This window comes from Aptenodytes forsteri, unplaced genomic scaffold (genome assembly GCF_000699145.1).
Source record: "Aptenodytes forsteri isolate BGI_AS27 unplaced genomic scaffold, ASM69914v1 Scaffold105, whole genome shotgun sequence".
NCBI classification, from domain to species: Eukaryota; Metazoa; Chordata; class Aves; order Sphenisciformes; family Spheniscidae; genus Aptenodytes; species Aptenodytes forsteri.
Window position 1 is genome coordinate 19,311 of NW_008796112.1, and position 13,226 is coordinate 32,536.

The 13,226-nt window shown below is 38.1% G+C and overlaps 1 long non-coding RNA gene across 3 annotated transcripts in view; it reads left to right on the forward strand.

Annotated features, from left to right (window-relative positions):
- The window catches only part of LOC103905398, a 40,585-nt gene that overhangs the window by 16,354 nt on the left and 11,005 nt on the right, over nt 1-13,226 (forward strand). For 2 of the 3 annotated variants that reach the window (XR_657945.1, XR_657946.1), the window contains exon 2: nt 8,423-8,524. This is a non-coding gene — a long non-coding RNA (uncharacterized LOC103905398). Of the gene's footprint in view, nt 1-3,330; nt 3,496-8,422; nt 8,525-13,226 lie in introns of those variants that run through there. The other variant, XR_002086297.1, reaches the window with a different exon arrangement.

A 13,226-nucleotide genomic window follows, 5' to 3' on the forward strand; every position in this document is an offset into this window, starting at 1 on the left:
GAAATGCGTCTAGCCTGGTAACAACAGTATCTCAGATGTGTTGGAAAACTGACATTGACTGAAGTAGTCTTACAGGCATCATGGGAATACGGTAATCTCTTAGTGGTATAAGACAATAGTGAAAGAGCGTGGAGACTGGTAAATTAAACCATTGTACAGTAGATTTGCTATAAGCTTTGGTAGATCAAGCTTTTAACCCATTTGTTCCCGTTAACCTCTTTCTTTCTTTCCATCCTTTATAGTTTAGCAGAATCTGTTTAACTTTTAATTATTTAATTTCTGCCTGTAATCTGTATTTGAATCACTGTAATGAATTTTCACTGTTCAGTTGTTTACCTCAATTAAAGGATGTGAATTCTACCACTGCAGAGCCCAGATAAATTTCGACAAGCTGCAGCAGTTGGGTAAGCGGAGGTTTGTTAGCCACCTAAAAATGTCTTAACTGTGTTTCAGAGTCAGCAGCCTTACAAATGGTATGTGTTACTGCTGTTGTGTGTTATATGCCATTTTGTTGCCAGAAAAAAATTAGGAGATCATATAACCTCGTCTATTTTGTGTCAAGATTTTATGTCTTTGTATAGTTCCATAAGTGTATCTTGTAAAAGATTCATTAACCCGTATTTTAATTATCCTCATTAAGAATTATTTTGCCTTCCATGAAGATAACTTATCTTTCCCTTCAATACTGACAAGTAGCAGGAAACCACTAATCAGACCTTAATGCAATGGGCTTGCAGACTTTTAAAGCTCAAATGAGATTTTCTGGCTTTCAGGTTTGGGTTGGTTTGGGGTTTTTTTGGTGTTGGGGTTTTTTTCCTGCCACTGAAAGACAGAAAATTTTAGTATTCTTACTTCAGCTGAAAGCTGGAGATCTCTCTGTAATCATGATTTCAAAACCTGGTTCTTTCGAGAGAATGCCACATCTTGAATCACTTTTCTTATTCCAAATATTATTGAACAACTTTTCTTATTCCAAATAAAATTAATTTTTCATTGTATGCAGTGATAAGACAATTAGTGTGTTCTAATAATGTAAAGTGCTTGCCACTACAATTTCCCTATACATCTTTAAAAAAACCCCAACACCCCCCAAAAAAACCCCAAAAATCAAACCCCAAAACCATAAAAGGCCTAATTTTGTTTTATTTCTGAGCGTATATTGAGAACACTTACCCCCCAGTGCAAACTGCTGAACACTGGGTTCTTTAGCAAATCAGACCACATGTTTACGTGCTTAGATGGTCCGACGTATATGCAAGCCTTTAAGCACTTGCTTTTGAGCACTTTAGCCTACCTGCTAAGAAAAGAAATAGAATATTGCTCAAAATTGTCTTTTCTTTATGATGCAAGCTCTTTGCATATACTTCTAGATTTGTGGTTTCTGGTTTCATGGTTACAGAGATGGCTAACTAGCAGTTAATCGAGTGTAGGGTGTCACTGCGTTTTGCTTTCTCCTGGCAGCACAGCTGAGACAGCTGCAGAGAAACAAATTCAGAGTCAGGTTCTGTTCGCCACTCAGCCCCTTCACACTCACAATCACTAGCTTCGCAAAACGTGTCAAAATACAGCTAGAGGAGTGCTGAGCTAATCAGTACCTAGCGGCAGCTAAAGATTTGGTTAATGAGCCTTTCTGGTTGGTTTTTTTTTTACCATTCCAGAAACATAAGCAGACAAGCCAAATGACTATACAGCTTTAGAGGTGTTAAAGCATTTTATTCAAGAAACAAAGTTACCTAGTTTAGATATCCATGTGTCTGGGGCCAAATGACCTCTGTCTTTGTGTTTGTCGCACAAAGTTTTCTGTGTTTATGTGGGGTTCTTCCTACGCTTGCTTGGGTGGGCTAGTCCCTTGGTTCAGATGCCCCCTTACCGCACAGTACCTGAAAACCTAACACAAGTTTCTGCAATCTTCTCCCTGCTGGATTCTCCCCTTGAAGGAATTTTCACCACTTGTGATGCAATACCTGTTTTACAGGAGTTTTCACTGATACTAGACATCCTATATGCAAGATTTTATTTTAGTTCCCCTGCATGTAGTACAGGGCTATTTATACTAGCTTGGTTTTGCATGTGACACTTAGAGTAACGGGATGTAAAACATTACAGTTTTTTAGATTCCTTTTCTTAGGTTGGCTCTCATTTGTGCCATTAAAACAAGTAACGAACTGCAGTCACGGTGGGGAGAAAGAGCATAGGTAGCAGACAAGCCACTGATTTGGAAATCTTCCTCACAAGCTTCTCAGAAGAAGTTATTTTCTCTATGAGATACTAGTCGAAGATGTACATGTGCAGTCTTAGTCCTTTTCTAGCCCATCTTTAGAAAAAGCTTAAATTGGAAGGAAAAAAAAAAAATAGCTACAGCCCTTCCAAGAAAGATCTTCTGAGCACAAGCAAAGCTGAATTTGACATGCTGTAGTTTCTTGAAGACAGCTGTGGGTTTTGATTTTTTTCTAGGTTGAAAGCATATGTTTTCTGGTTTAGATTCACATAGATTTTTATCTCCTAGATACCTTCTGCACACACTCCTCTCTTATCATGTGTGTGATTTGTAATACCTACTTTGCATAAGCAAACTGACTGATAAATTATGATCCATTTATGTCTCGATGCAGATAATTGGGGATGCTTGGATGCTGCCATATTCTACAGTTTAACTGGGAATATACTGGATTCTAAGTATGCATGATACGTGTTTTGTACTGTCAAGAAGAGGAGAGATAGCAAAGCATAAGAAACAAGATTATATGGTGCAGTCACTGTTTTTAATTCTAAATTAATAGAAATTTGTGGGGTTGGCTTGGCAATTAACATTAATTTTTTTTAATTAATTTTTTTTTTTTGTTATTAGGTTACAGCTGTTGGAGGCAGGGGGGAAAGTGTGCTGTCAAATGGAATAGCCTCATTTATTTTTGACTAAAGAGGGTCTTGATACTGTGAAGGTAATGGTAGGTAGTGAAAAGAGAGCTGAACTGTTAGGTTGCTCGACCTGTTGGTACCTAACAAATCTGTCAGCATTTTACAAAAAAAAAAGAAAAAAAAAAAGGAAACTGAAGCACCTAGACAAAAGGCTTACTGCTTTCTGTAGCCTAACAAATGCACGTTTGTTTACATAACCTTATTTGAGCTCTGGGGATAAAGTGCTTTTTAAAAAAGTTTCTTCTGTATTGCTTTAAACTTAATTTTAAAGACTATTTTTTATATTGTAGAAGAGATGTAATAAAAATAGCTTGTAATGAAACAGTATCTAAACCTCCTAAATTATTTCGACCTGTAATTTAACAACAACAACAAAACCTTATATATGATTCTTTCCAACCTCCCAGACTACAGTCTGGAACAGACCAACCGTACGACCCGCTGTGTCCCGCAACAGTGGAAAGAGCAGCTCCCCTTCCGGACAGGGTGGCACCACCATTGCCACTTCTGCATTTGTGCTACTCGGCTCAGTCCCACGGCGGGTGGGATCTTCTGTTTACATCCAGTCCCATACAGCAGGTAGAATGACTCATTCCTGAAAACTCCAGTGTTGTTTTGAGAGGCTTTTTTTAAAGGTCTGTGTTGTTTTCTTCTTCTAGTAGATAATTAACTGGAACTGTAACATAGAGTTTTTAAGGAGTTTGTTTCTTTATCTGATTCCTGAAATGATGATCACCGTGCTTGCTCATGTCCTGCTAAACTTCTCAGCTGTGGTGAAGCTATTAAAGGAATCTTTCAAGCATGCCATTCTTATTTGTAAACCTTTGTAATCTGGGAGAACGACTAAACTGACGCTGTCAGGTAGCATTTTATGTATCTTGCAGTTGAATTGACAGATACTTTGGGTTTTGGGAGTTTTTTTAGATTTTGTAGTTTTATTATTTTGGAGAATAATAACATTTTGATTTTATACATATAAAAATAATTTGGTAGTGATAGAGTCATAATGCAAGATCTTTGCCTTTGGTCTTGGGAGAGAAGCAAAGATAAAATGGCAAAGTATACTGTTTTTGAAAAAGTTTTCCTTTTTATTCTTGGAAAGCAATTTGACTTCTCTCCCCCTCCCCACCCCTCCCCTGAACTGCCTGCTCTTCACAAATAACCTTCCAACATATAATTAATAGTTATTGTCCTTCTGTCATTTCAAAATCTCTCTGCACCTAACACAGGCATGAGTCTGGAATTCTTTTGTTCTGACCTAAGACAAAAGTCTTAGTGCATGACAGTGGGAAATAAATTAAACAATTGTTAGAGGGCTGTGTTTAGGTTCAGTAACTGCACCAGGCACTGTTATTTGATGCTTCTGATTTTTAACAAACCAAACAACATTCAAGGGAAGAACTGTCAAATGTGGATGTCGGGCCCAAAGGTGTTTCAGGTCTACACTGAGGGTGAGTGTGAGGGTGGTTAACGTCTGTCTCCTTTGGGCACTTCCGATGGTTATTTGAATGTGCTTTGTGTTCATTCCAAGTTAGTTGCCATTGGTGATTTTCCTCTTTTATTGAGGATTCGAGGATGGGAATGCCACTAATAAAGTAGTGCCTTTACCTAGCATGCCAGATCTTGCGGTACTGCAATTGTATTCATCTCTGGTGGCTGTAAATAGGGCAGATCGACACTGTAGCCTTGGCAGCAGGAGTAATTTTTAAGGGTACAAATAAAAACGAGGTGTCTATCTCCTGCAGGCTGTCAGTGGACTTTGGTGCTTAGCTGCCCATCTTGGTTTCTCTTTTTTCTTTTCCTTTCTTCTTTTTTTTACTTCTTTCTAATCTCTACTGTTAAGCAAAAAAAAAACCTGTTTATATTAATAGCATTTCATATTGTTTAGTTCTAGAAAAGAATTATTAGGGTTTTCTGATCCATCCTCTGCAATCTTACATCCCTGATTTCCCTCTTATTCTGCTGCTCTTTTTTTTTATTATCAGATCAGAAAGTGAAAATTTGCTTGGACAAGCAGAGAAGGCACCAGCCTTGGCCTCTTAAAAGATAGTATGAAGGTTGCAGTTCCATTCAGCTATCATAGGTACTGTAACTGTATAGTTTGGTTTAGTATGAGCTTATTATAAAAACAGGACCTTGAGTCAATTTACTTGTTGTCCTGCCATCCTTGGTCAGGATGACGAGCCACTGATAATAGTCTCAGTGACTGACAACAAAATGAGCGACTGCTGAAAATGAGCAGATTTTTTTGTATGAGCAGGTTGTCAGCCTTCGTATTGAAGTAGCAATCTGAAACAAGAAAGGTTATTCTAAGCTGTTTATTCCACAAATAAATAGACTAAATTTTGATCAGCTGAACCTGATGACTGCTGGCATTTAAGAGGCATCGACATTCAGAACTCATTGAAAATATTTAGAGGGTAATCCCTCCTACACAGGTATATACAAATATTGTCATAGTACATTTCAGAGTCCAAGTTCTCTTCTGCCATATGCGAAAGCTTGAAAATGTCCTATAAAGCCTTCAGCTGAAATGTTCATTAGCCACTTATTCCAGATGCTTTCAAGGATTCTGTGGAATATCAGTTGTTCTAAATCTGGCTCTCTGAACACAGCAAGCAACTGACATTCCCCTGAAATTGTATCTAAAGCCATATTTCAGACACTAAAATACAGTATTTGTTGAAATGTTGACTTTTGTGCTGCTGATAAAAGGTAAGATACCAAAATTAAACATCTAACAGTTGCTAGTGATGTCTCATTTCAGCTGAATTAGGTTATTAGGGAAATCCTCAGTTGTATCCTCTTCAGCACTGCACCTTCTTACTTGTTCTTTTACTTGCATATAAACAGTAGAAACTAACTTAAGCTGAAGACTTGCCGATGCTAAAGGAGCATGTGCTCCTTTCACGTTGCCTGTGCTAGGCCTAGTGCTCATCCGCCCACATGATCAGCAAGCCAGCCCCAGTCTCCTAATCCAGCAGCAGATGTCTTTTTGGTGAATTCTTGTTCTGTGACAGTTGATTTGGGTCATATTGTAGTCAGGTGCCACAGTCAACTCAAGAGATGTAGGAGGGGCATGTGGCTGGGAGAGGGAGGGGGTTAAGACAGCAGTGGGAAAGGAGGGAAAGAAGGCAGGCTGGTTTGCAGTTTTTAGCACTTAACAGAAAGCTTCCAGGTATTTGCAAGTGGTTTTTGCTTATATTTGTTGTACTGTATACCTGGAGTAGTATATAAGTAGAAGGAGCTGTGCAAAATTATCAACGTCCTTCTGGCATCATCCCTGCTTCCTTCCCTAAGGCCCCCTACCACTGCATGAGAGTAGACCTGCTTTGTCTTGTTCCATGAAGGGCAGTAAGCTGAAGCTACGTGCTCGTACTTACTCAGAGGCAACTTCTTGTGGAGCTGCAGAGAGTGTTACTACTGGGAGAACCAGGGTTTTGTCTTTAAAGAGGGCTTTATACGTCACATATCTGTGTATAGTGTGACTATGTTCTTCAGTGATATTCCAAGAATTTTCAATTCACTTTGTCACATCATCTTTGTGGTATGTCTTGTATTTTTCTTTCAAATATTTAGAAATCTACATTAAATCTTTTGTGTTAGGAAATTTACAGTTAAGAAACCAGTAGGTTAAGTGTTGAAGGTGTGATAGTGAGTTTGTTTGGATTACCTGCCTTCGTCTGACTGTCCTAGCATGGATTCTGATCTTTACAGTTTGCTTTGCTCTCATCTCATCATTTATATTTCTCTGAATGTACATTTTGGTAATACTTGGGTTGCCAGTAAATTCTATGACATTGCAGTGCTTAGAAGTTAAATGTGTGTGTAAAATACTTTTTTTTAATGATGATTACTGAAGTATATAACAACAGAAGTTTGTTTTATATATTAAGCTTGTAACTGAAAGCATTTTCTCTTAACAAATAGTTGGACAAAATAGAAACCAGTGAATTCTGTCCTTTAGCTGGAGAGAAAGTTGCAAGAAACCCCCAAAAAGGCAGTCTGTTGCATCTGCACTCTGTGCTTCCAGTTTTAAGATGACGGTGATGTAACACTTGAGTTGGCTTCTGCGTGGAGCAGTTTGGAGCTCTCGGCTGTGTTACGCAGTGTTTCTGAGCACAGGTTGGCCATGGAAGCGATATAGCTGTGTGAGCTGTCGTGTCTAAGCTGCCAAGTCGTTCTCTCTGTGGCGTGGTTAACTCACAGCCTGGATTAGTTGTTGGTAAATAACTGTAATCTTGAATTTGAACCAGCTCTTGTAAATGATCTTGTTTACACGGTGAAAGGGAAGGGGATCACGTTTTTAAACTATATGGAGCACATTCATTCCTGATGCAGAATAATAACAACTCCTCTTGAAAAATTAGAGAGAACAGATGCTTGCAAACTTCATTGGTTTGGGGGTTTTGGGGTTTTTTTTTTAGGCAAGTCACTGTTACTTTTGCATTATTACTACTATTTTTAGTTAAAATTCAACTTTTTTTTGAGTGCAGAGGTATTTGTACAGATCAGGTAGAATTCACCTTCATTTCTTACCCGCAGAAATGAGCAAACGTAATGCCCCAAAATATCAACAGAAATGCACAAAACCTAACACTTTAATCTACTATAGTTGTCTATTTCATTTATGGCCTATCAGTTTTTTGAAACAGGCGGATTAATTACATTTTGTAACAGGCTCAAATTAATATTTTATGCTTCTTTTTTTGATTAAATTAAACTTTAACCCTGACAATTGGGACGATTGGGTCAGTGGTTGCTGTGGAAATGTTCATTTGATACATAAAGCTGTAACTGGATGTTTGTTTCCCCCTGACTTGCAGCCCCCTCCTAATCCTCTCCCCAGCGGTAAGTGCTGCCTTTTGCAAGGCATCCAGAAGGATGATGTGAGTGTCCTGTAACCTGCTGCAGGCAAAATGAGCTAGATAAGCCTAGTAATTTAAATTGGTGATCTGAGCTAACTTGTCTGAATTTTTGCCTGAATTATAAGATAGTGCTTGCATGAAGTAGTCTGCTGACTCTGGGGTGGAGGTGGTAACACCCTAGCAGAGAGGCGGATGGCAAGTTCAGGTGGTTCATGTCGTCTTCTAGTTCAGCTTAACTTTGTACAAGATATACATCCACGTGCTTCAGTGTTTTTACGACAAGGGCAATTCTTACATCTTGTTTTACAGTAAATTTATTACCAGGCTTTTATATCTAGCTAAAGCATGTTTTATAGTAGTCTAACCCAGACTACATTCTTACCAATGCTTGTTTTAACCATTGATTAGCCTCTGTTCATTGGAGGTGGACGGGACGTATTTCAGGTTTTGTGAAGAACTGCACTTCTGGGAACATGTAGATTTTCGTTTTGACAATTGGGACAGTAGGAGGTACAATTCAGGCAGATGGTCTATATCTGAATGTTTTATACTGACTTTAGCTCACCACAAATTGCTAGTCTCTTTCCTGGTCATTGTCAGATGAATGATTTTTCTTTTTTCCTTTTTTTCCCTTTAAGGGAGGAGAACTGTACCTGAATTGCAGTTTTCAGCTTGAGGTTTTACAGCGCAACAGAAGATTCTTGCCTCTTCTGCCTCAGAAATGAATGAAGCAAGTTCAGGTACTTATCTATTTGCTGACTGCATGTCCAATCCATCTATTGGAGAGAGACTACAATTTTTTAAAAATAGAGATAATATCTTTTCTAAAAAATCAGCTGATATAATTAGAAAAACATACTAGTGTCTCCCCACCTCTAACTCCCTCAACCCTTCAAGTCTTAAATAAAAGCAGTGTACTTCAAAGTTAAATAAAAGTTGAGATCAAATCCAAGTTGAGTTCAGAGTTTGATTAGACGTATACCAGTCAGACCATCTCAGGAAGATAGATCAGGCTGGCAAAAAAGGTAGTAAGATGACCATCTCTAAAGGTGGTCAGTGGAAAGCATAGCCCGTGGAATATGGACAAGATGGTTTAGGGAAAAAAAAGTGCATCTTTTGATACAGTATACAGGTATTTGCAAGAAGCCATCTATTTTAAAAGTTATAGCTGAGTTTGAGTTTTGTCATTCCTGCTGAAATGTGTTTGGAGGATTATGTGCTGATGTGGGTGAAGGGGAGAGGTTCAAGAGGGTGTATGTGTTCTGGGAGAGAGGCCAAAGTTGGCTTGTAGCAGGGCAATAAGCCGGTTCTCTGCATTGTGTTTGAAACAAAATACCAAATCAAGCAGGCTTAAATCAAACATGCTGTGTTCTAAACACATATATATGAGGAACTGAAAGAAAAAATGTGGTTGTAGAAGTTAATAGGTGTGGAGAAGAACTCTGAAAAGAAGTTCTTTTGGTGTCCTGAGAACCAAGGATTAGATTAGTTTTGGAGGAAAGAAGTGTCTACACCTCACTCTAGGAACCAAGACTACATCTTTGTGGTGAAGACAGGAAAAGGACGTTCTGAACCACTTATTTTCACTGAAAGCGGAAGCTATCTGGTTGTAAGGAACCTGATCTGTATGGAAGGTTATCCTATCAAGATTTTCTCCTGCTTTGTAACTGTTGAGATAAAAATTCAAAGCATTCTTTTTTTGGTTGTGTGTATAATCTGCTGCATCCATAGTTGGGGTTTAAGATATGTTATTTACGTTGTGATGACTAACGTAAAATCCACGCCTAGCCTACTGAGGAGTAGTTCTGTTTGTACAATTCCAAATAAGCAGGAATGCCAAGTAATAGAATGCACTTCATTGCTGGACAATTAAACAGGAGTCTTGTATTAACTGGGAGGTGTCCTTGAAAAGGACTTAGTATCACCTTTATCTTGTGAGGCTTTTTGGTTAATTAATTGGCACGATTTTTTCTTAATTGCAGTCTTAACTGTCACAGCTGGAAGTTTTTGCATTGAATAGAATTGATAATGTTGATAATGTTTGGAAAACCTAGAGCTAATACATATTGAAATAATTTTACAGTCCCAGAGAATGAAAAGTCTAATTCTGTTTTGTAACATTAAATTATCCTGTTTATGTTCTTAAAAAGTAATGTGTGTCATGTAGCCTTGGAGGCTTACAGTTATAAACTGTTATTCCTTTTGAGTATTAAAATTTGAGCTCTAAGCCGGCACCTCATTAAAATACTTAACCAGCTCTCTCAAAGCTGATGGCTTCCAACTGGAAACTTAAATAAGTCGGTGATAAGGGAGAGTCAATAGAGACATTGTGAGCAGCATGTACATGTATCATAAGGTGTTTGTTTTAAAGGTACAGTCATCGTGAGAACTGTCAAAATGCAATGGAGTTGTTAAAACACTTGTTCTACTTTTACTTTGCCATAATGGCAATCTTTCTTGATATGAATATTTAGAATGATCAAATCCATGATATAACTGAATGACAGTCACAACCAGGCATCCCGAGACACTCTGTGTAACTCAGGATGGAATTTAAAGGAGCTACTAACCATAAACATGTCCACAAATTTTAGATTGTCATTTCATAAAAGCTAATTCTGTCCGTAGTGCTAAAGTATTTACCTGCTGGCATATAATTCTGGTCTCGAAAGGTAAATTTTTATGTAAATTACTAGTCATGAGCCAAACCAAACAAGGTTGTTGTGCACAGATGGGAAAGTACGGAAACTGGTGACGTGGAGTTACTGAAGACGTTCATCTAAGTTGATTATAATTGTTCAAAAAAAGGTGCACATCTGCAGCATGTGTTGAACCTAATATATTACGTGGAATGGGTAGTCTGGGGAGGAGTGCTTGGGATGATAAATGGTCTGTCAGTACAGCAGCTTGAACAGTCAGTTAACTCTTTACTTGAAGCATGCCATGTGGTCAGTTGTAGAGAGTTTGTCCCTTTGCAGAATGAAGTTCTTTTTCCTGCTGGGAGAAATCCATTTTTCTGTGGATCCCCCAAAAGCGGATTTTGGCCAGGCTTCTTGAGACAAGGCCAACATTGACAGTGCTGCAGACTCCTCTGAAGAGTTAGGTAAAAGAGTTATCTGTCTCTCCACTGGAATGGAAGCCGTGAAGACAAAATACATACGCTTATACACAAGTACTTTTTTTGTCATTCCTAGCTATATGTGTCAGTGCTGAATAATGTAGCGGAGTGCCGAACTCTTTTATTCCCTAAACCTTTAAAGACTTTAGCGGTATCATTCGGTGTAGTAAAGTTGTATTAAAGCTCCTTGTCATGTAGCTATCCAAAGAGATACACTATTTTGTGCTCACTGGTAATCTGATACGTTTTACCAGCTCTGAAAGATGGAAAAAAGTATTGTAATATACCTTTGAAAATTATAAGGAACTACTTATATTGGGGAAAAAATAGAGGTCTAAGGAGCTTTGATATGCTTTTCCTTTAGAGAGCTCCAATATTTTCTGTATTGGGTGGAGGTTATGCAGCTGTTTTTATCCCAATGTTAACATATTAGGTTACAGGAATCTTTCCACTTAATTGAGCAAACACAGGAGAGTATTTACGTAACTGGAGATCTGCAACTGGCAGTAGAATTAATTAGGAGAGGAATAATTAGGCAAATAGTAGTGTCCAAATGGTCCCAATAGAAAAAGGTATTGCAATCCCAATAGAAGTCTCATTAATGTTGTTATTTGTGATGAGCTGTGCCTTTTGCGGTACTGTAAGGGGAGGCAAATGTGGAAGGATCTCAGTGGGGTGTCAGCTTGGGTATGAAGCAGAAACAATATCAAGGTTTTAAGCTGTCTAGTCTCATTATTGTCACTTAGTCATGGCTGCAGCTCCGCTATCTGCTTAAAAGCCTTCCTTGATTGAATGAGCCGCTTTATGGTGAAACAGGTACAAAAGAGAGAATTTCAGGTTAGTACTTGTTACAGAATTGCTGCTTCATGTATCAGAAACAGGTTGTCTCTCATGCCGAGCAGATAACTGAGTAAAAAATGAGTCAAATTAAGCTTATTTCAAATACTTTTGCTCGAATTCGACAGCTTACTGGTTCAAAGAATGGAAAAGTTAATGACCATATTATCTAGACTTCCCATTGTAATACTACTCATACAGTGGAATAAAAGAAAGGTTAATTAACATGATGTCATATTTATAGTGGCTGTTCTAGCAGTAGTCTCTTTGGTTACCAGTCTATAGTAGTAAGGTCTGTCATGTGGTCAGTGAGGGAAAATATCTTAGACGTAGTGCTCCGGGGGAAGCTGAGGGTGGATGCTGTAACAGAGGTTGAGTTTTCCCTATTTTCCCCTTGTTTTGCCATCTGATAATCTTTTTTAGCTCTGTTACAAATTACTGTATTCCGTTTCTCTCTACAATAATGTACAATACAGAGTGCATTTTTCAAGCTTGTTTCATAGGTGCATTGGAATGGTATATATGACTAAAAAATACTGTACTGTGAGAATATCTTTTATCAAAACCTATCAGTAAAACCAAAGCATTTCACAGATAATCATTCAGAGATTCCAGCTTGGGAAAGAGGTAAGTGTTACCTCCTCTGAAATAACCTCCTCCATGCCTTCCATCTGAGGCATGGAGAGGTTAAGGGAGCTGTTTAAGGGTCACAAATACCATCGGAAGCAATGCTAGTAATATAATTGTTTCACACAACTCCAGTTTCTAACCAAATTGGGATAATAGCCTTCATTCCTCTACAAGTGAGCTACAGTGCCGTCCTGATTTGAACTGGTAACAGGATTTTGTTTTGGGTTTTGATCAAAATGAGCTAACAACTGAGTAGTGCATGATGTAGCAAATTCATTTTATTTTTAGTGATGGGTAAATGAATCCACATCAAAATATTCTAGGCTGACAGCTGTGGAAAACTAGTGCTTCTCTTTGTCATAGTGAAAGTTACAATAACAGTTGTGTGCATTTTGTATTTATCTATTCCACTTCCCCCATTAGCTCTAGTTGCTGATGTTTTTAATTAACTTGGTCTCCTATTATGGGAGCAGCTGTGGATAAATATCAGTTAAGCAGGACTCTTATTTATGTGCATTTTTTTTAAATGTGACTATAAAATATTCATTAATTCTAAATTCCTGGGGCCATGTTCAGACACACATATCTCTCCCTTAGCGAAGAGAGACAGACATCCAAGTGAGATTTTTGTGACTCTTACTGTAGACAGTATGTATGAAAACAGGGTGCAGAGAAAAGATGGAAATAGTTGTCTGACTATGGGTCTTTGAACATGGTCTAGATGGGAGGCAATGCTCCCTACTTTACTGTCCAGGCCAGAATACCTGAAAATGTGGATTCTGATTTCTTCTAATACACTGAATTTTAGAATCATAGAATCATTTAGGTTGAAAAAGACCTTTAAGATCATCGAGTCC